This window comes from Mustela putorius, unplaced genomic scaffold, assembly GCF_011764305.1.
Source record: "Mustela putorius furo isolate JIRA1106 unplaced genomic scaffold, ASM1176430v1.1 tig00004039_pilon_pilon_pilon, whole genome shotgun sequence".
In the NCBI taxonomy this organism is placed as follows: domain Eukaryota; kingdom Metazoa; phylum Chordata; class Mammalia; order Carnivora; family Mustelidae; genus Mustela; species Mustela putorius.
The window spans coordinates 1,670,007-1,690,768 of NW_025422174.1; the positions used below are offsets into that span (position 1 = coordinate 1,670,007).

A 20,762-nucleotide genomic window follows, 5' to 3' on the forward strand; every position below is an offset into this window, starting at 1 on the left:
CAGAGACCTAGATGTCCCTCTGTTGGGGAATCAGCAGTGGGGGGTTGAGGCTGGACCAAGTGACATCAGCCAGGCCTTTCTTACTCTCATTCTGGAAGTCTAAGATTCTCTGTCCCCATGCGCAGGTCCCCTTCCTCAGGTCACCGCACCCGTGCTGTGCCCTTAGCGCAGGCAAACCCCAAGACTAGCTCTAACCAAGCCCTGGCCTGGAAGGAGTGCATCGAACAGATGATGGTGCTTGCTGGGTCACTGCTCTGGGTTCATCTTATGAAACGCCGTGTCACCAAAGCAGCCATAAAACAAAAGCATCGTTTCAGGTACTGAGTGGGGACGGGGGCGGGGGGAGCTGCTCCACTTTGCTTCTGTGGAGAGTGAGGGGCTGGATCGTGATGCTCCCAGCCTACTCGGCCAAGCCGGCTTCAGATAGCCTCAGCCCCCTTTCCTGCCTCCAAGCTTCTCCCTCTAAGGCCTCCTTATCCATGTCTTAAGACCACATCTGACCCACGCCTTGCCTTGCTCAGGCATTCAGACTGTGGTGCTTTTTCCTGCTCAGCATGAACTTCCCTTTCTTCAGGGAATGGCCCCTCTCTCCGGCCACAGGTCTCAGGAGAACTGTCTCCACCCAGGCTTCGGGGCAGGCCGGATGCAGCCGGGCTGGCCAGCAGGTTCAGAGACCTGTGACCAAAGCTGACGCCCTGGGATCTAGAACTAGGACTTGGGCTTCAGCCATCGGGAAAGAGATGCCTCCCAGTCCCTGGGATGCAATGCTGGAGGGCAGAGTCTGGAGCTGCTGGGGGCCGGCTTGGCCACGGTGCAAGGGGAGCCTGGCGGAGAGCGAAACCTCAGAGGAGAAAAGCAGAGTTGTAAGGTGGAGGGATTTCTGGGAACTCTGGGCACCTGGATCCAGGCAGGACTGAAAGCAATTATACTCCTGACCGTTTGTTTCATGCATCGATACGTCTTCCTTTTTGGCTTAAGCCACTCTAAGTTGAGTTCATGTAACTTGCAACCTAAAGATTCCAGAGAAGTATGTCTGTTCAGGCCTGGGCACTGTGCTGGGTGCTGGCATGGGGCGAGGGGGTTAGAGCAATGCATCAGGTAGAAGATACGAACCTACGAACTAGGAAGGCAGACAAAATGAGGACTCAGATAACCAGAAGGCCAGAAATGCCACGTCAGGGCTCCAGCATTTCCAAGGAGGGCAAGACCGAGGGGATCGTTGGGCTTCCTGGAGGAAGTGACATACAGACGGGCTTTGAAGGGGATTGACAATCCAGCAAGAAACTCAAGAGGTCCTCGAAAGCAACCCTCATGCCTTAATCACCTTGGTAGTCCTAGGGCTTAGCCAGGGTGTGACAAACGCTGGGTAAATAATTCTTTACGTGTTCGGTGAGTTGTAACTTTTTCTGTCTTGGTTCTCTGGAACAGGCCCCTGCAGGCACACAGTTAATTTCCCAGGGGCTTGTGTGAGGTACCATTTGCCCTCAGAAAGCCAGTGGCTGGGCTGGGCTGCAGGCCAGGGCCTCTGCACAGTGGGGCGTGCTCTGCCTCTCACAGCCCAGCTGCAGCACAGCAGAGGGGGGCGTGGCTGGGAGTGCCACTGGTGGGGACCGAGAGGCCACAGGTGTGTGAGAGAGGAAAGTGACAGAACTGCTAACACTGAGGATCCCCGAGGTGTGCCAAGGGCTTCGGAGAAATTAACTTATCTAAGCCTTGCAACACCCTGTGACATGGGGCCTGTTATTTGCCCCAACTTACAGATGATGAGGAAACGGAGGCCCAGAGCAGTCATGTCCCTTGACCAAGATCATCCCATAAATGGCAGAGCTGGGATTCAAACCCAGGCATGATCACTCCAGTGTCCAAAAGCCCGGCCACTCCGTGTCATTGTTCCTAGATTGGTATCGTGTCAGTCACCACTCATTTTCTCGACATGCCAATGCTTCACATTGGGGCTGTCATCTTCACGGCACGCCTGTGTAACAGAGAAGGCCTAGAGGGGTTCAGCAGCCTGCTCCAGGCCACTCAGCCAGGAAAGGGCAGAGACAAGGACTGAACCCCAAACTTCCCTCCTCAAGTCTTCTCTACTCTTGGCCTCTGCCCGCACCATCTTCAGCACCACAGGCGAGGACAGCACCCAGGCAGCCGGCACAACTGTGCAAGGCTCCAGACGCCCGAGGAGGGAGGCAGGCATGGGCCGAGAGGGACCACTGCAGAACTGGAACCCAGGCCCCCTCCCTGGGGCCGCTGGAAAGGTAGGGCCGCATACACTGCCATTTATTTAACCAAACCCCTACTGGGTCATGTCCAACTTTTTGCTACTTTAAACAAGAGCTGCCTTGTACCTAAGTCATTTTGTAGCATGCGGATGTGTCTCTATGCTCAGCTCTGGAAATGGGTGGCCAGCTTAAACAGTGAATGAGTTCCGAATTTCTATAGAACGTTCGGTGTCCCCCAGAGGGCCGTGCCACTGGCCCTCCCCCAGCCCTGTAGGAGACAGTGGCTTCTCGGTGGGGCACAGCGGCTGCCCCCGGCCGCCCCCAGCTCCCTCGCCCTCTCTGGGCCTCTGTCTCACTTGCTTTAGTATCCTACTTTGAAATGGGAGGGAGGGGCAGGGGAATAAGAATAGGTTTCTCCCATGCAAGTATTTCCATGAAGGAGCTCCGGAATCCACAACAGACATTAATAAAGGTACTGGACCTTCTCAGCCCTCACTCCCGCTGGTCTGAGCCCTCCCGGTCCCACGGGTACAGTGGTAACTTCCTACCTAGCACCCCCCACCCACCACAGCCCACTCGGGGCACACTGCCCCAGCTCAGCACCCACCATCAGCTCCCATTTCATTCCAAAGTCCTCACAGGAGCCCTCAGTTTACCCCTCTGAACTGTCCAGCCCTCCCTCCCCTGCTCCAGACACGCAGTCCCCCCAAACATGCCAGCTCCTGGCCTGGGGGTTGTTCTCTCTGCTCTTAGATGGCCACATGGCTCCTTTCCTCCAAGTTCTGCTCAAACGACACCTTCTCAACTAGGGTTCCTCTACCGCACTCCCCTTATCCTGCTCTAGTGTCCCCGAGTAAACGGTATCCTTCTAACGTATTATATAATCTACTGCCTGGTGAGATCTACCGTGACCCTCTCTCTTCGCCACTAGAACTTCAGCGCTAGGAGGGCAGGGATGCTGGTTTTGTTTCCTGCGGATCCCCCAGCAGCTAGGACAGTGCCTGCCCATCACAGCGACTTCCTCACTATTTGGTGAATGAATGGATGCATGAACCAGTCTCTGGGGAGAGGAGTGGGACTCAGTGGACGAAGGCAGGGCAGGAATGAAACTTTTCACTAGGGAAGATCCTTTGAGGTCTAGGCAGTAAAAGTTAGGTGTGGCTGATGGTCCAGACGAAGCCAAGGGGAAGTCACCCCCATCCACCGAGGCTCCACAGCCCAGGGCTGGGATCCCCTTCCAAAGGCCAGAGGAGGAATGGCCCAGCTTGGTTGCCCTGGGTCCCCACAGTGGGCCAGCCCATGCTCAGGAAGGTGGGGGCCCCTGGGAGCTCCATGACATCCCACCTTGAGCAGAGCCCTCTTTATGTCCCTAAGGTGAGGGTCCCAGTCTGGCTCTCTGCTGCTTGCCGTCTTCCCCAGAGGGGGTCCCTGACCCTCATTTGTTTACCCCAGTGCAGAAATGTGTTCACATGGGGGTTCTCCTGTCTGCTGCCGGGGAGTCGGGGCACCCAGAGCCCGGCCCTCTGGCCCCAGGAAGGCCGTGAGGTGTTTGGCAGAGCCCTGGCCCCTGTTGCTGGTCCCAGGGAGCTCCTGGCAGCCCCCTGCCTCCCCTTCTCTTCAGTTTCCGTCTATCCAATGAACTATTTAGTGGTTCTTAACTCTTCACGGGTCACAGAAGGCTATGTGAAAAGTCCCCAGTCACCCATGCACACTTTTACATGCAACATCGCGGGGGGGGGGCAGGGCCCCAGGGAGCCCTCAAGCGGCTCCAGGTAAGGCCCCTCCCTCCCCTTGGTCCTTCAACATGAATAGAGACTCCAGCAAACATTCCGCATCCCGTTCAATAGGAGGAGAAGAGTATTCTGCCATCACTTCCTTGCTTCCTGTCTTGGTACAAATCCCAGCTCCACCCCTCTTGCTGTGTGACCTTGGACAGGCTGTGCCGCTTGTCTGAGCCTCAGGTTGCCCGTCGGTGAATGGGGGCTGACAACGTCCGTCTAACGGGGTCAGCCTCCGTGAGCATGAACCGGCACTGGGCCTCCGTGAGCATGAACCGGCACTGGGCCTCCATGAGCATGAACCGGCACTGGCCGGACTGAGGGGTCTGGGACCATGGGTCGACCTGTCGTGGATTCGCTGCGACTCAGCACCGTCTGCCTGAAGCTTGGTTTTCTACGCTGGACATGGGGGCTGTCTGGGCTCGGTTGAATCTCACCCCCCGAATCTGCGCTAGCTGGAAGGGACTTCGGAGACCATCTGACCCGGCTCCCACGTTTCCAGAAGGGACTTCGGAGACCATCAGGTGGGAAGACGGAGGCAGATGGAGCGGCCGAAGCTGCGACAGCCTTCTTGCCACTGCCCTCCTCGCTAGGGGCAGCCTGGGGTTCCCCTTGCTGCGAGGCTCTGCCTCGGCCTCCCCTCCAGCTGGCGCAGTCTGCCCTTTCCCTGGGGCACATCCTTGGTGGTTATTAATAGCCTGGGATGCTGTCCGCCTGCAGCTGGTGCCCGGAGCTGGAACGGGCTCTCTGCCTCTTCTGGCCCTTCCAGCCAGACCCTGTGGGGGAAGGAGCGGTCCTGGGCCTCACCCCTCCCCGCCTGCCTGAGGGCCAAGTGCCTGTGGCAGCCCCTGCGGGTGTGGGAGGAGGCAGGGGCCTTGCTGCCTGGGTGAGGTGGGCGGCCCCGCACCCAGCGGATCAACAGGAATGGCGGGCCGAGAGCACAGAGGGGGCCTGGCACTCGCTGACCGGCCCAGGGGTGGCGGCTGGGGACCCACCAGTGGACAGGTGGCAACCATTGGAGAGACAACTGGGTGAGCCAGAGGCTCCCTGAAGAAATGAGCCCTTCCTGGCTCCAGCCCTCACCCCTTCCTGAGCCCCTAGAGTGGGGAATGAGGCTGGAGCCGAGCTCGGGAGGCTGGAGCCCACATTCAGGCATTCCTGGGTAATTTCTGGCCACGAAGCCCTGCGTAAGTCACTTACCCTCTCTGGGCCTCCATTCCTCATCAGTTAAATGGGGATAATAAGGTACAGGTTAGAAGGTTATTAATAATAGTTAACATTTATGAACCATGTAAAGTACTAAGTCCTTTATGTATATATAGAGACTGGTTTAAGCCTCACGAGTGTCTTTGGAGAACCTATTATTATTCCTATTATGTCCCTTAAAGCTCAGGAAATGGAAACAGAGAAGGAAAGATTAGCTGACGTGCTTGGTGTCACATGACTAAGCGGCTTAGCGCTATCTGTCCGGCCCCACAACGTTCAGTAAATCTTTGTTGAGCACTGTTCTCGGATCCGGAATCCATTCATGAACCAAGCAAACGGACCTGCCCTCAAGGAGCTTCTTGCCTAGTTAGGAGGCAATCATGAAGGTAGCGAGGAGATGTGGGTCAGAAAATACAGAGTCCTAGAGGGGAAGACAGAGCAGGGAGAGGTGAGGAAATGTTGGGGGTGAGGGGCGAGACCATGGACGGGTGGTGGTCAGGAAAGGCCCCAAGGTGGTGGGGGAGCTTTTGTGGCGGAGGGGGCCATCGTGGGTGCAGAGGAGCGGCTGCGGGCAAGGGGCAGAATGTGCGAGGAGAAGTGAGGAGGGAGTGGCAGTGCGCAGGGCCTCGGAGGCCACGGCAAGAACCTGGCTTTCTCTTGGTGACACGCCCTCCAAAACCCCGGCCTGAGCAAACCCTTCCTGAAGCCAACATGTGTGCCAAGCTCTGGGAAGTGAAGAGACAGCATAAACCTGACCTAGCTCACCCTTAAGAGACTTGGAGTTCAGCCCCCTGTAGCAACTCCACCACTGCCCCAGGCGTGTGGCTAAAGAGGAAGGGATGAGGGAAGACTTAAAAGCTTCTAGGTGTGGGAGCAGGAAAGCTGGGTGGTCATGTCCAGAACTGCAGCCAGAGCCCAGGTTAGGTCCTGTTGGGCACTTCTGGCTGGCCTTGCCCTTTGAACTGTGTGTGAAGGGTGGAAAAGTGGGCAGGATGTTCTCTGACTCCTGGATATGGCAGCTCGAGTAAAGACTTTCCCCTCTGAGTCTCCACTTTTTTACCTGTAAAAGTGGGGCTACCATTCCCTTTCTGCTCAGGACTTGCGGGGACCAACATTAACACCAAACCTTTAGTGGGGTACTCACCGCCATTCCCTTTACAAATATTCATTCACTTAGTCCTCACAGTGACCCTCCAAGGTGGGTACAAGCACCATCCCTTTCTGTAGATGAGAGATCTGTGGCCCAGAGAGGTTAAGCACCTTGCACAAAGTCACACAGCAGGGTCTAGAGATCATGCTTTTTGCCACTAAAATATGTTAACTGGGGGCCTCACTGCCCCTTCTGGAGACAGCTGGGGGGGTGGTCAGGGCCAGCAGATATCTGAGCTCTCAGGAGGGGAAGATCTCCCTGCAGGGCAGTGGCCTTAGCTAGGGAAGGGGAAGCCATCCCATGATGGTGGGGGGGGTGAGGGGAGCGGTTGGGCAGACTCGGGGGACCTACCCTGGAGTGGGGATTTGTAGAGCCTCTCTGGGGCCTGACCAGGAGGATGAGGAGGCTCTGTCCTGTCCAGCCCCCACCGAGGTCCCTCAGGGCCATCCCAACAAGCAGAGGCAGTTGGAACATTCTGTGGCTAAAGTCGCAGGGAAGGAAAGCTGGTGCAGTGGGGGAATCACTGTGGCTTCCTCCCTCTGGGACCAGCTCATTTGCATACCCCGCAGGGTGTGGCAGAAGTGACAGAGCAGACACTGAAGTAGCGGCACAGCTGACAGGCTTTCCTTGTAACAGGCTCCTTTAGTCCTCACCATAACTTGAGAATGAAGGAGCTATTATCACCCCCACAGCACATCAGGAGAAACTGAGGCACAGGACAGCTGCCTTGTCCAAGGTCACATAGCCAGGGAACGGTACAGGGCGGATTTGAACCCCGGGAATTCCAGTCCAGTTCCACTTTGGTGGCTCCCAGAGGCGGGCAGTGAGACTCCTCCCTCTGGGTTCACGTAGGGCTGTTCTCAGCACTAAGTGAGAAGGTAGTGCCCCAGGGTCCGGCACAGAGCACTTGACATTGGAAAACGTTCCACCGCTTCCTCCCAACCCCGATATTCCCCGGTTCCCCAAGGGGGGGCTGAGTTGGGAATCCGGACCTGTTCTCTCTCTGGACTGTGGCCCAGCGGTGGCAGGTAGCGAGGGGCTCTGACTGGACCCTTCAGGGCTACTGCTGGGCTTTCTGCGGCCAGAAAGGGGGTCCAGGGAGCAGGGGAGGGAGTGGGTGGTTTGGGTAAGACTCAGGATTTGTTGGAGATGCTGGTCCTGACTCTGTCCTGATGCCCAACCGCCTGGGGCAGAAAGCCTTGGGAGCTCGCTCAGCAGACAGAGCAGGTTCCTCACCTAGAAAGCAGAGGTGGGCAGGAGGCCTCGACTACAGAGCGATGGCTGAGCTGCCTTAGATCCCACCCCGAGAGCCACAGTGCAAGGTTCTGGAAGGGCCTTCTCGGGCTAGAACCCCACCCCACCCACCCCCACCCCCGATGGGGTCACGCTTCATGCTCTTAAGCACCACACAGTACGGGCCCTCAGACACTCTCTTCCCCTTTCCTGGGGACAGCAGAAGCCGTGTGGGCTCTGTGGACTGGCGATGGGGAAACCGGAGAGGCGTGACCACCAAGTCACAGTCATCCACTTGCCAATTTCCCTTGTAAAAAGAGCACTTTTCACATGCCAGACCCTTTCCTAAGCCCTCGTAATGCTGTAGCTCACTTACCCCCCCCCCCGATGACCTTGAGGTAGGTATTATCTTTGTTTTCCACAGAAGTAAACTGAAGCACATGGAGGGTAAGTAACAGACTCAAGGTCACACAGCAGCCAAGTGGGAAACCCACGGAGTCCAGAGCCTGTGACCCCCAGCAGGGTGCTCTGCTATCTCCCTTGACCTCGGGCTGCTATGGATCTTTATCCAGGAAGATGGCACAGTCCCTTCCAGGGCCATGCCCTGTGGCTGGGGCCCAGTGCTGGCCCCTGGCCCCCAGCCCAGCCGCTTGGCAACACCCGTTGGTTTCATGAATGTTTAGGGAATGTCAATAATTTTGAGTGACTTCTGTGTCCAGGCCCCTGTCTCTCCTGCCTGACCAAAACTTAAGAGCAGCTTGAACTCAGTCCTAGAAAGTTATAGCAAGGAGGAAGCTTATAGTGAGAGAACCTCAAGTCCAATTCCTTTCTGGACACATGGGTAAACTGAGGCCCAGGCAGCAGCCCTCCCCCCAGAGTCCTCAGCAATGCCTGGGCCTAGGGCCTTGGACTTTTGCTCCCGAGCAAGTGGGACAATTAAAAACAAGTTTTTGGTGGTTGCCTCCTTCTAGCACAATGAGGGGTCACAGGATGGAGCCCAGAGTAAAACCGGGGCCAGGCTGGGATGCTCTGGCTTCAGGATTCGGATTCACCTTCCCACTTCGCCCCAGAGGGACACTGCTCTGTGCTGTCCTAACTTGGCCATGGCGGAGGCAAGGAACACCCACGGGTGCAAAACACATACAGACGGAGGTCTCGCTCTGGGCAAACATTTTCTGGTCTCCGCCCTGGGCTTGCAAAGCCCAGATACCTACAGGAGGGGCTGGCAGGTCCCGTAAAGGAGTGAGCAGGCCAGGGGAGGCCCCCGGTGAGCTGGAGGGCAGGTGCCCTAAAGAAGGCGGTGATTCTTTGGCTCTGGCCTGGGAAGGCCACATCTGATTCTTCAAGAGGATCCAAAAATCAGAACTCGTCTATGAAATCGTATGTTGTTTTCCAACGCTGGCAACAAATGCAAACACGAGAAGAACACTGTTTGGATCACTGTTTGGAGAACCAGAACACTGGAAGCTGTATTTTACCGCAGGTCCCGTACCAAGCGCCGGTCTCTAGTATGGACAAAGCTGCTGCGGCGTAGACAGGACAGACCTGGCTCCATCTCCTGGGGCCCAGGGTCTAGATGCGGAGACGACGTCTCCCAGCACCCCAGGACGCGTCCTACAGTCTCCAAGCTGCCAGCCATCAGCCAGTCCAACTCAGCTCTGCACTCTGGGTCAGGCCAGTTCAGGTCAAATGGGGAGGTCGAGGCAGAAAGCTGCTTCTGAGCCATCCTGTGGTGGGGCCTCTCAAGTGGAGGCACCAGTCCCAGAGGAGGGAGGAGCCAGAAGTAGAAGATGGTGACTGGGAAGTGACAGCTGATGCCACAAACGGCTCGGACTTGCGCTCAATTCCAGATTCAGGGGAAGCCGCTGCAGGTTAAGGAGGAGGGGCGGTCTACTCTCTGTGCCCCCGGCCTTCTGGTGGTTTCCCCTAGTCACAGTGACTCCAATCTCTGCAGTTCGGCCTCTCGCTCCACACCGTGCCTGTGGGTCACATGATCAGACCCTGGGCTCCGCTGGAAATGAACTTCACAGAGGGAGAAGACACACCTGGGTGCTCCTCGTGGCACAGCTGTGATCTGTCTCTACACTGCAGAGTGAGTGGCTCACTCTCTGTCATTATCTCGGGGAGATGCCACATGCTTGTCCAAGGTCACCCAGTCTTCAGAGCAGCTGGCTTCCCTATAGCTTGGGCTGATGGCACCTGCCTCGACTGTCCTTGAATTTGCAGGAGGGACTGCCAGAGGTCTGGCCCACAGCACCCCCGACCTCTTCTCCTGCTGGTCACCTCCTCTCTCCTGGGTCAGTGCTAGCGGCCGGTGTGGTAGGGGCACTTGGTATTGAGAATGGGGGAGGAGAGGGGTCAGGCACCCAGGCTCAGGGCCCCCAAGGCTGCAGCAGGAGGATGAACAGGGGTTGCAAGTGCGGGGTCAGGACTGGTCAGCTAGACCTGACCAGTAGGACCAGGCCTACCTCCACTGGCCCAACCGCCAGTGGCCTGAGAGGAGCCCAGGGTCTCCTGACCTGGAGAGACCAGGAAAGAGAATCAGGACGATGTGGGGGAAAAAGCCCTTGCGTCCACAGCCTGGCACCTCACAGACACTAGCTAAAGGTTTGTTGAGTAAATAAATGAACAAAGAAACTCCCAGTGGGGCTACCTGTCCCAAGCCCTGCCTTCCCCAGCATCACCGCTTGCCTATGCAGGGCTGAGAGAAGAGACTGGGGGAACCCCAGCGGCCCGGAGTGTTCCCTCAGCAAGGTCCAGACCTTTCTCAGGACCTCTGATCCAGAATTTCAGGGTATGACATCCCCTGGGCCTCTCCTCTTCACATGAGCTGTGAGGCCTGGGGAGCAGGACCTCCCTGAGGGCCGGGCTGGGTGACTGCTGTGTACAGACTGGAAAGCTAAAGCAAGGACCTAGAATGGTCCTTTGGTTGTCCAGGACACACAGATCCAACCTGAGGTTTGGCCCTGGGAATTACGGAGGTCAGGAGAAGGGAAGGTCTTGGGCTTGCCAGCCATGGGGCACATGGGGACAGAAAGGTGCCCTGACCTGAAATGGCTTCTCCGTCCAGACTACCTCTCTTCCCCAGAAACCACTGCCTCACTTTGGAAAGAGCTTGCCCCCTCCTGCAAAACATACAAAGTATGACTTGGGGGACCCCTTCCTTGTGGCCTGGGCAGGGGGGGGGCAATGGAATCACGGAGAAAATACAGGATTCCCACCCATTATCTCAAACACACCCCTTCCCTGCGCTCTCACAGACAAAGACACACACCCCAAAACCCGGCCATCACCCTAGGGCCACAGCCACAGGCCCCCTCACCTGTGGACATCCCCAAATCTTCCCTTCCCAGGGGGGACTTCACTTGGGAACTCAGCCTGCCCTTGGTGGGGGGGGGGGATGTATACTCCAAGGACCCAGAGTCCAACAGCTCCTGGCTCACAGTTTTCGGAAGGGTGGGGGGGAGGCTGTCCACCGTCTGCCCTCCCTCCCTCTCCATGGCACGAGGGGCTCTACCACTACTCCCCCCTGGGGCCCGGGGGCAGCGCCCAAACCCCAGGGCTAGGGTGTGAGGTGGGGGAAGGGAGAGGAGGAGGGGGCGGCTCCTCCGAGCGAGACACAAAGAGACGTCCTTCAGCCTCGGCTCCATGGCGACGCTGGGGAGGGGGCAGTGTTCACCCAGGACTTCCTTCCCCACCTGCAGGGTTAGGGACCTCGGCGGCCACTCACCTGGGCCCGGCTTACCTGGGCTGGGGCCGCGGGGACGCCGCGGCGGGGGGCCTGGGCGCCGTGTCGGTTTCCGTCCGCCCGGCCCGGGGGGGCTCAGGGCGCCACAACCATAGGCTGGGATGCGAAGGGCGCCGCGAGGGGCTCAGTCGCCCGAGTCCTGGAGCTTTGGGGGGGGGGGGGGCCGAGGCCTCCTGCTGGTGAGGGATAGCTCTCGCGCTGTCCTCAGTTCCCTAGATTTGGGGTTCCTGTGGACCGGAATTTGGGGGGTGTAGGAACCCCCTGATCTAGGGGCGTTCTGAGCTGGGTCTTCGTGTCTTGAGGTGTGGAGTTGTAACGACCAGGTTCTTGACCGGGGGGGGGGGGCGGTGTCCCAGCAATCCCGGACGGGGGGGGTCACTGCGTTCTAGGTCTTGGGGGGGCCAGATCGAAGAGGGGGAGTCTTAGCCGTACCGTAGGGAGGTCACTCTCTTCTGAATACCGAGGAAGTCTCCGCTTTCCCCAGCTGGGGAGTCGCTTTCTGCTGGATCTGGAGGGGTCTCCCGCTTTCTTGGGGGTCTCTGGGTCCTGGAGGCGGTGGGGGGGATCCCCGCGCTCCCCGGCTGCGGGGGCTTGCCGAGTCCGGGCCACCGGCAGGAACTGGGAGGTAGCCCCTCAGCCGCTGGGGGGCTCCGCTGCCACCGCTACGAGCAGCCCGGCCCTGCGGTCCCGGACCCCGGCCTGGTCCGGGCTCTGGCTGCGGCTCCCGCCTGCGATCCGCCCGGTGCTCGGGCCCCGGCCCCGGCGCCCGCCCGGGCAGCGCTCCATCGCTGCATCGCGGCTCCGCCCTCTGGCCCGCGCGCACCTGCCCGCCTGGCCCGCGGCTCCGCCCTCCGGCTCGCGCGCCGCCGCCCGCCCCTTTGTCCGCCCCGCTTGGCGCGCGCTCTCGCGCACGCGCACTCACCTCGGCGCGCGCTCGCCCTCCCGCCGCGCCCTCCCGCCGCGCGCCGCGGGGCGCAGATTCTCCCCGCGCGGGAGGAGCAGCGCGCGGCGCCCCACCCCGCCTTCCGGCCGCGCAGGGTCCTAGCGCCCGTGGGTTCCCTCTCCATCTCCCCCCCCCCCCCCGTCTTTTCTAGGTCAGAGCCCACGGGGGGCGAGAACGAGGTTAGAGAGGACTCGGGGGAGTCTGAGAGGGTCACCTGCTCCAGCTTCCCGGCCCCTGCGGGCCCAGACTGCCCCAGACTGTCCCAGTCTGTTCTTGTGGGGCGGAGCATGGGTCCGTTTTGGGGGGGGGGGCAGCCTAGCTCTGCAATCGCGTGTGTGCGTTCATTCATTCGTCAGTGTGTCCTGTCTGTCCGCCCACCCACCCATCCATCCATCCGTCCTCTTTCGAGCAAGACTTCGGAAAACTACCAGTCTACTCCGGGAAGAGGTCGTGAACTGGGGCCTCGGGGGCTCTATCCAGTCCAGGTCGTGTTTGGGACCCCCTGGGTGAACAGTCAGCGACCCATCTGGGAGGCAGCCGAGGGGCCCAGTGCTGACCCGAGAGAAGAGAGGTCAGGGGATTCCAAACGGAGGGAGCGGCGTGCAGAGGCACTGCCGGGGTGTGAGGAAGCAGCCTTGTCTGATGCTGGTGTTTGGAGCCCAGAAGGACGAGGGTGGCGCTGAGACAGGGATCGCTCCTGCTCCCAGGCCCTAGTTCCCTGCCTTCTCAGACTCGTCCACGCGGCCCCAGACACACATTAGTGCAAAAGCCCCACACATCCTGCACCTTCCCTGTTTCTTCCTTTGTTCAGGCTGTTTTCTCCACCCAGCATACTCTTCACAACCACCCTGTGTCTAGATCTTTAGAACAAGGGATGACAGGCTCGAAGATCTACGATCGCATAAATTAGGGGCTGGGGTCAGGTATCCAGTGATAGGAAGTGGTGAGATGTGGCAAACTGGAGTGTCCTGGGCCTGTAGGGACAGATGACCTTCCAAGAGAAGCAGGAAATCCATATTCGGACATAACGTCTTCGGATGTTCTGGTATTCAAAACCCAATCCCCACGTTTGGAAATAGTGAATGGGCCAAATGAAATGTGTTTCGGGGCCAAATCTAGACCATGGGCCATCATTTTGCAAATTCTGCTTCTGAGAGTATTGCCTAAGTTCCCTGCTTTTCTCCTTCCTGCTTCTGTCTCGATGCTTTTGTTCTAGAATCCAAGTACTGGAGGACCATCAGCTCTGTAAAGCACTCTGTGGGTTGGGTTGCTTCTCTCCATAATATGGCCAAGGATGTCCTGTTACTTCCAGGGCAAGAAATCTAACTTCCCTATCCTGGTGTTCAGACCCCGGAGCCTTGGGGGCCTCTACACTTCCCTAATGAGGTCCCCTCTGCTCCATTAAGCCTTGGCCTTAGCCAGTGTTCCTGGAATATGTGCTTTCTCAGATTTTCATGCCTTCTACCCTCGGTTTTCTTTGCACAGAATGTCTTTCTCCTCTTCTTTGTTCTCCACTCAAATTATCCGCACCCTCCCCAGGTTTCTTTTCTTTGTCTGCCTTTCCTCTCTCCCCACTCCGTGCCCTGCCCATGGTCCAGAGTTTCCAATCTCACCCTTTGTTCTACACCTCTCCCAGTACCTTATTGCCCCAAACAGACTAATGGAGGGGTCTAAGTTATGAGGCAGACGGAAGCAGGAGGCTAGAGAGGGAGAAAGAAGGAAGGAAATGTCTTCCTGTGTCTAGTACGCGAGTCCCGGAACATTAGAATTTAGAGGGCGTTTTCCTCTTGTTACAGATGAGAAAACTGAGACCAAGAGAGGGACAGGAGCAGAATCTGGCCTGGAAATGCTCCCAGCCATGGTGATCCGAGGTTATCAAGTCCACCTGCTGCTTAAACCTTTCCTGATTCCTGGCCTGGGGATTTGATTTCCCACAATGCAATTAGATAATGTTTGCCAAAATGCACTGTGGGTATTCAAATCTCCCCCCTTCCCCGCCCCCCACTACCACTCCAAGCTCTGCAGGGTGAGAAGTCCCGGTCCTCAAAGGGGGCACACTCTTCTCAGGGGACACATCTAGGGTCCCCTTAAAGTTTAAGCTGCGGCTGTGGCCAGGTCACTTTGGGTTCCGTGTGCTTGGAACCAGCAGGCAAGAAGAAGAGTCACTTCCCTTCCCTGACCCTAATCTGTTTCTAGAAGTTACGAGAGAAGTACCCTGTTCAGTTACTAGAAGAAGGCGGGAATGCTTTTACAAAGTGGGAGCAGGGAGAAATACATGTGGAACCCTGTGATCCACAGGAGGGATCCACTGGTGATGGTGACCAAGAGTTTTGTTTTCTTCTAGCTGATCCCAGACCATGACTCAGTGCCTTGAAGACAAGAAGGAGTCCAGTTCCCTAGAGACACAGAGCTTCCCTCCTGGGCATCTGGGGATCAAGGACTTCCCACTGGCGTCATCAAAACTTTCTTAGCATTCTTATCACCCCTTCCTTCCTTCGATTCCTCTTCCAAGCACTGGATCTCTCTAACCTGATGGTTCACCCCCCAGCCTCCTCTGGCTCCCGTCTGGTTTCCCTGCCCAAGCATTTTCCCCGGTAAGATACCCGCTTGCAATATCTCACCCCATCCTTGGTCCTCTTCTTGGAGGAATGAACCCATCACAACATATTTGAAGGGAGGAACTAAAACAACTATTTGTTATGCTGCTTTCCCTTTTCCTTGACACCTGGGGATAAGCCACTCCTGCCAGCTCGCAGTTTTGTATCCACAGCAATGCCACCCTTCAGAGAGCATCTTCATGGGTGTGATCTGGGCAGTAGAACCCAAGATCAAACTTGGCTAGGATTTCCATAACAGCACAGAAGAAACGTCAGAAAAAGGGTGTCCATTTAGGTTTCCTCTGCCTGGGGATGGGGGGGGTGTGTCCTCATGCCCCCAGGCAGGCAGTTTGCCACTCCCTGCTCAGGGAGGCTTGAGGGGCCAGAAATCCATCCCAGGACTTCCCTTTGGCTACATCACTGATGTGTTCACCAATGTGGCAAAGTTTCCGCTACTGCTGGGGACTGGGGAAGGAATGAAAACAGAGCCCCTGTCCTCTAGGATATAGACATCTCGTTTCAAACCAGATGAGTTTGGGTAACTCTACTAGCTGGACTGAAACTGACGTGTCGCCATTTTGGAAGTCCCCACGCTGGGGAAAAATGATGGCATTTGGGGATTTTCCCAGTGTGGTATATGTTCTGTGATGCTCCTTATTGTTCATGTTCCCCTGTCATGACAAAGAGAAGGCATTCCTGGCTTGCTGGTCCGCCTTACGATAGTATAGGAAGCGCCCTCTGCCCTCATGGCCGCCATCATGCCCAGGGCACTGCCCCTGGTGACCCGCTTATCCATACGGCCAGAGATCCTGCTGGCACCGGCGACTAAGCGGTTCAGAGAGCAGATCAGGTTTAGGAAGCTGAAGACCACGGTGACATTCTGAGCAAAGGTTACGGAAGCCCTTCACAGCCAGGACCAAGAGCCTCCAGCGCCCCTGGGAGACACAAGTCAAGCTATTGCCAATAACGAAAAACCAACAGTTCCACCAGAACCCAAGATGGATCCGAAGGAAGACAGGAGGGGAGCCCGGGATGGACAGCAGCTGGAGGTGAACGATCTTTAAATCCCTCATTACCTTTTCGGAGAATATATTCTGAAGTGAGAAACACAGTGTTCCGGCAAGAGTCCTGATGAGCTCTCCACCTCCCGTGTCGAAATACAAAGTCTGTGACCGTAGCCAGCAGGATGCCACTGATGATGGAAGTACAGTATAATGGCAGTGCAGAGAGGAAAGAACCTTGCTCCTTTATGACATTGCCGAGCTGCTGAGTTGTACTTGGAGCAGCTTTGAAGGCAATTCTCCTCGTAGCTGAAAGCTTGCCAACGGATATGAGGATAGCTCTAAAATGGTCAGAGTGGTTGCTCCTGGAGATGGAATCTAGGAAATGGGCCTGGGGTCGGGGTAGATAATGGGAACTCATTTTTCTGTGTCATGTTTTCTTCTTCCTTCCTTCCTTCCTTCCTTCCTTTCGTTCATTAAAAACAGTGGGCACAGAGTTGGGGAGCACCTGGGTGGCTCAGTGGACTGGGCATCTGACTCTTGGTTACTCCTCAGGTCATGATCCTATGGATCCCAGGACTGAGGCGGGCTTTGGGCTCTGTGCTCAGTGGAGAGTCTGCTTGAAGATTCTCTCCCTCTGACCCTCCCCCCGACTACTGCTAGTGTGTGTGTGTGTGTGTGTGTGTGTGTTTGTGTGCTCTCTCTCTCTCTCAAATGAGTAAATAAATCTTTTTAAAAAATATCTGACACAGGGGCTCAGTGTGTTAAAGCCTCTGCCTTCCGGTTGGGTCATGATCTCAGGGTCCTGGGATGGAGCCCCGCATCGGGCTCTCTGCTCAAGCAGGGAGCCTGCTTCCTCCTCTCTCTCTGCCTGCCTCTCTGCCTACTTGTGATCTCTGTCAAATAAATAAATAAATAAATAAATAAATAAATAATCTTTAAAAATATATATCTGACACAAATATAACAAAATATTACCGTTGGTTCTAGCTGTGGATACGCACAGGTTTCTACATCTCTGTATTTTTCTCTTACGATTTTCAAAATAGTTTAAAATTACTCAGTGGAAGTCTTTTTATTTACTTATTTTTTTCGAAATTATTTATTTTATTATTTTTTTAAGATTTATCTAGTTGAGAGTTTATTTGTTTGAGAAGCAGACTCCCCGCTGAGCAGAGAGCCCAATGTGGGACTCAATCTCAGGACCCTGAGATTTCAGGACCCAGGCTTTCCAGTGGAAGTCTTTTTAAATGGGATCTGGTGGTGGTGGGGATTAAGAAAAGAGGGGCGCCTGGGTGGCTCAGTCAGTTAAGCCTCTGCCTTCATCTCAGGTCATGATCTCAGGATCCTGGGATTGAGCCCCGCCTTGGGTTCCCTGTTTAGCAGGGAGCCTGCTTCTCCCTCTGCCTCCGCTGCTGTCCCCTGCTCATGTTCTCTCTCTCTAGATCACCCTCTCTCTCAACTAATTAATAAAATCTTAAAAAAAAAATAGATTTTGCAGAATGCGATTCTGTGTTTTCTAAAGCCAGATCCAGGAATTAGCTAGAATGACCTCCCCTCATATTCTCTGACAAACACAGGACTGGGCTGTAGTTGGGCTCCCTGACTCCCTGCACTCAGACCTGCTGCTTTCTTTCCGGGCTGGCTGGGGCTACTTCTCTGTCTGGGAAGTGGAGTGAGGATCTGATAGGTCCTCCCCACCCCCAAGCTTATGGCAGGGGAATAAGAAGCCGCCTCTGGAATCCTCAGAGCAGACACAGCAAAGCTACCCAGAGTTGGTTCAGTCCTAACTCCTTCCTCAGCGATTAATCACCAAAGCTATCCCCAGGAATCTAGGCATTTGGAAGGAAGCAAGTGCTGTTCAGTACACGGTCCCCAGGGGTCTGGATTTCATGATGTCTTAGTTTGGGTTTCCCGGAAACAGACCCTGAGACAGTGATTGGAAAGGAAGTAGTTTATTTGGTAGATAATCTCAGTGGGGGGAGCGGAGAAGCGAGCCAGGAAGGCGATGCCCGAGGGTTACCCAGGTGGGCAACAGGAAGTCCCACTGGGGAGCGCTCAGAGACAGAGTAGAATGTGCACCTAAGATGTTCAGACCATGCGTCCAGGACCATGTTCAGCTCCTGGATGTTGTCAGGATCCAGGGGAGCTGCGGCGGGGACGGGCAGGGCTGTGGATGTGAGCAGAGCAGCGGGATCAGATAACAGGGGTGAGGAGCACTGATGAGGATGCTGGCAAGCAGTAGTGGGGGGGGGGCAGGAAGACAGGGTTGAGACTGACCATGCCTGCCACCAAGATGAGCACTTACTGACGGGCCCTGGTGTCGGCTTAATGGTCATACAGTCCAAGTAGAGAGTCTAACTCTCTTATCCAGCATCAACTCTCTCCCGCATCTTTTAGCAACATTACCCCAATTTTCCCTTGGGGACCCGTATTCCTATACGTTAGGGGGTTCTCAGCAGCAGGAGGGGCTCATCTGTTGGGCCCTAGGAGTGGGTTTGTGACCCAGCGTGCACCAATCAATGTCTACCAGCCCCCTGGTCACGCTGATTATTTCTGAGATGGGTCTGTACCCCAAGCCAGGGCAATAGGATAGAACTCTCTTCCCACTGAACCAAAAGAGAGAGATATAAGTCTAGAGTTAGTGTTACCAGGGAGAACCTCTCAGAGGTTGAAGCCAAAACAGCAGAGGCAAGAGATGATGAGTCAAAATCCTCATACTATCATTTGAGCCCCTGGATCCAGCCATACCTGAAGGCTCTGGACTTTTTGAGTATGTAATCCCCTTAAAGTTCCTTTTGTGCTTGTCAGCTGGACATGGGTCTCTGCCACTTACAACCCTAAGTTCTTTATACTACGTATAAATGTGGGTTTCTGAAGTGTTAAAAAATACAGGGGTAAGTGAATGATTCTGCCATCTGTTCCCATACTATTTCCTCAGCATCCCAGGTTGTGAAAGGGAATTCTCAGAGGGAGTTCAACCTGCCCAGGAGCAGAGGTTTCGGATTCTGAGAGTCCACCTCCTGCTCCTGTTCTTGGGGTCACTGGAGGAGCTGGGTGGGTTCAGAGCTGAGCATGTTGTGGGTGGGTTCCTGGGCTGCCACGTGGGGTCTTTTTCTCTTTCAGGAACCTCTGGGTTCTAGGCCAAGGCATTCATTCATTCATTCACACTTGATAACGGGCACCTACCGGAAGGGGTCACTAGGATAAACAGGTGAGCTCCACAGACAATCCTTGCCTTCAGGAGCCTCTAGCCCAGTGGGGGAGACACTGTTCTAATCGCCCCAATAAAGGGTCCAATTCTGACCAAGATCCGACTACAAAGGAGAGACAGAGGTCAGGACTTTCTGGAGGAGGTGACGGCTGCGCTGGATGGCAAGCGGGGCGCGGCGGCTACGTAGGGAAAGGCTGTCTAGGTGCTCAGACCCCTTCTCCCGCTTCCTGTTCACTGTTGGGTATCACCCCCCGTCTCTCCCCTAGAGCCCGCTCAGCAACCTGGGCACACCTCCTTCCCCCCACCTTGCAGAACTCCTACCCCTCAACTCCGGGAAGCTCTGCTTTCTGTCTGGCCTGCGGCCTGCCTGCGGCGAGCACCGCCCACTGTCTTTGCTTTGGGCCCAGGGGAGGTGAAGAGCAGCTGAGCACCTTCCCCCAAGTACTTTTCGCCTCACCTCTCTTCTCGGGACTGATGTATTAGGCATCAAGGGTGTGCCGGGTACTTCCACGAGGCTAGGCCTTCCCCCAGATGGGGAAACTGAGGCACGGCACTAGAGGTCCTGAACTAGCAAGGCCAACCTCTTCCAGCCCTGGCGTAGGAATGGACGCTGTGTCCTTATCCCTTTAACCTCTCCCAGGCCAAGGGCTCTGCTCTGTAGGCAGCCTCCGTCCATTACTGGCACTCTCAGAGCCTCGCCTTGATTCCTGGGGATAGGGTGCTCTGGTCGCCCCTCCCTTCCTTCAGCCCCCAGCCCTCAGGGGACCTCTGTCCAACCCTACCTGCTTATTTCACAAACACAGATTTGTGCCAGGCCGAGTCCTAAGCGTTGTGCACATATCAACTCATTCGAACCTCATGACAAGCGTGCAGCCACCTTGTCTCCAAGACACAGAATGGGGAGGCATTTGCTGAAGTTCACACCCTAGGTGGGGCTCAAACCCAGGCAGGCTCCAGAGTGCAGGCCCCCAGCCCCAGGCTGCCGAGCCCACCCATCTCCATCATGCCCTCCCCACCTCCTCCTCCAGTCCTACTCCACTCCAGCTCTTCCCAACTCTCTCCCCTTTGCCCTCCCCATCACAACTCCCCAATTTCTGTCAATTTCTGCCTATGACCTGCCGCCCTCCCTGGGTGGCGCCCGGTCTTGGCATCCTGCGGGTGATGGTGGGATTGGGGTCGGGGGAGTTCGAAGAGACACAGGGCAGAGGGGCCAGTGCTAGAAGGTCCCTGGCCACATCCGCTCCACGCCCTGCCTCGTGGAGGCTCGGCCGAGTCAGGGCCTGGCGGAGGTGGGCAGGGTGGGAGCAGGTCTGTAAGCCCTAATTAAGTCAGTTAATTAGGTGGGGAGGAAAAGCCTGTGGGAGTTAATGAGCTTGGCTAATTAAGTGGATCCTGGAGAATGGCTCAAATTCTAATGGCTAGGGAGGGATGGGGGCTCAGGCAGGATGGGGGGGGATGATACGCCTGGTGCCTCTCAGGTGTCCCTCGGTCTGTCTACAGCCACCACGGGGGTCTGAGGCCACGACCAAGGCCTGCAGTGACCATCAGGTTGTGCATCCAACCCCAGGGGCTGGTCTGAACTTACCCTCAAGGTCGGATGCCCTCACCAAGGTCCTATAAACTATTGACATCTGGGCCTGACGTCATTACTGAGGGCCGGTCCCCTGGTACCC

At 56.3% G+C, this 20,762-nt stretch overlaps 1 protein-coding gene across 3 annotated transcripts in view; it reads right to left on the reverse strand.

Annotated features, from left to right (window-relative positions):
- The window catches only part of SBK1 (SH3 domain binding kinase 1), a 47,256-nt gene that overhangs the window by 11,927 nt on the left and 14,567 nt on the right, over nt 1-20,762 (reverse strand). Inside the window, exon 1 of one of the 3 annotated variants that reach the window (XM_045072520.1) lies at nt 11,332-12,199. The exons of 1 other annotated variant lie outside the window; for it this stretch is intronic. The gene's annotated coding sequence lies outside the window, so the exon portion shown is untranslated. Of the gene's footprint in view, nt 1-11,316; nt 12,200-20,762 lie in introns of those variants that run through there. One more of the 3 variants, XM_045072522.1, reaches the window with a different exon arrangement.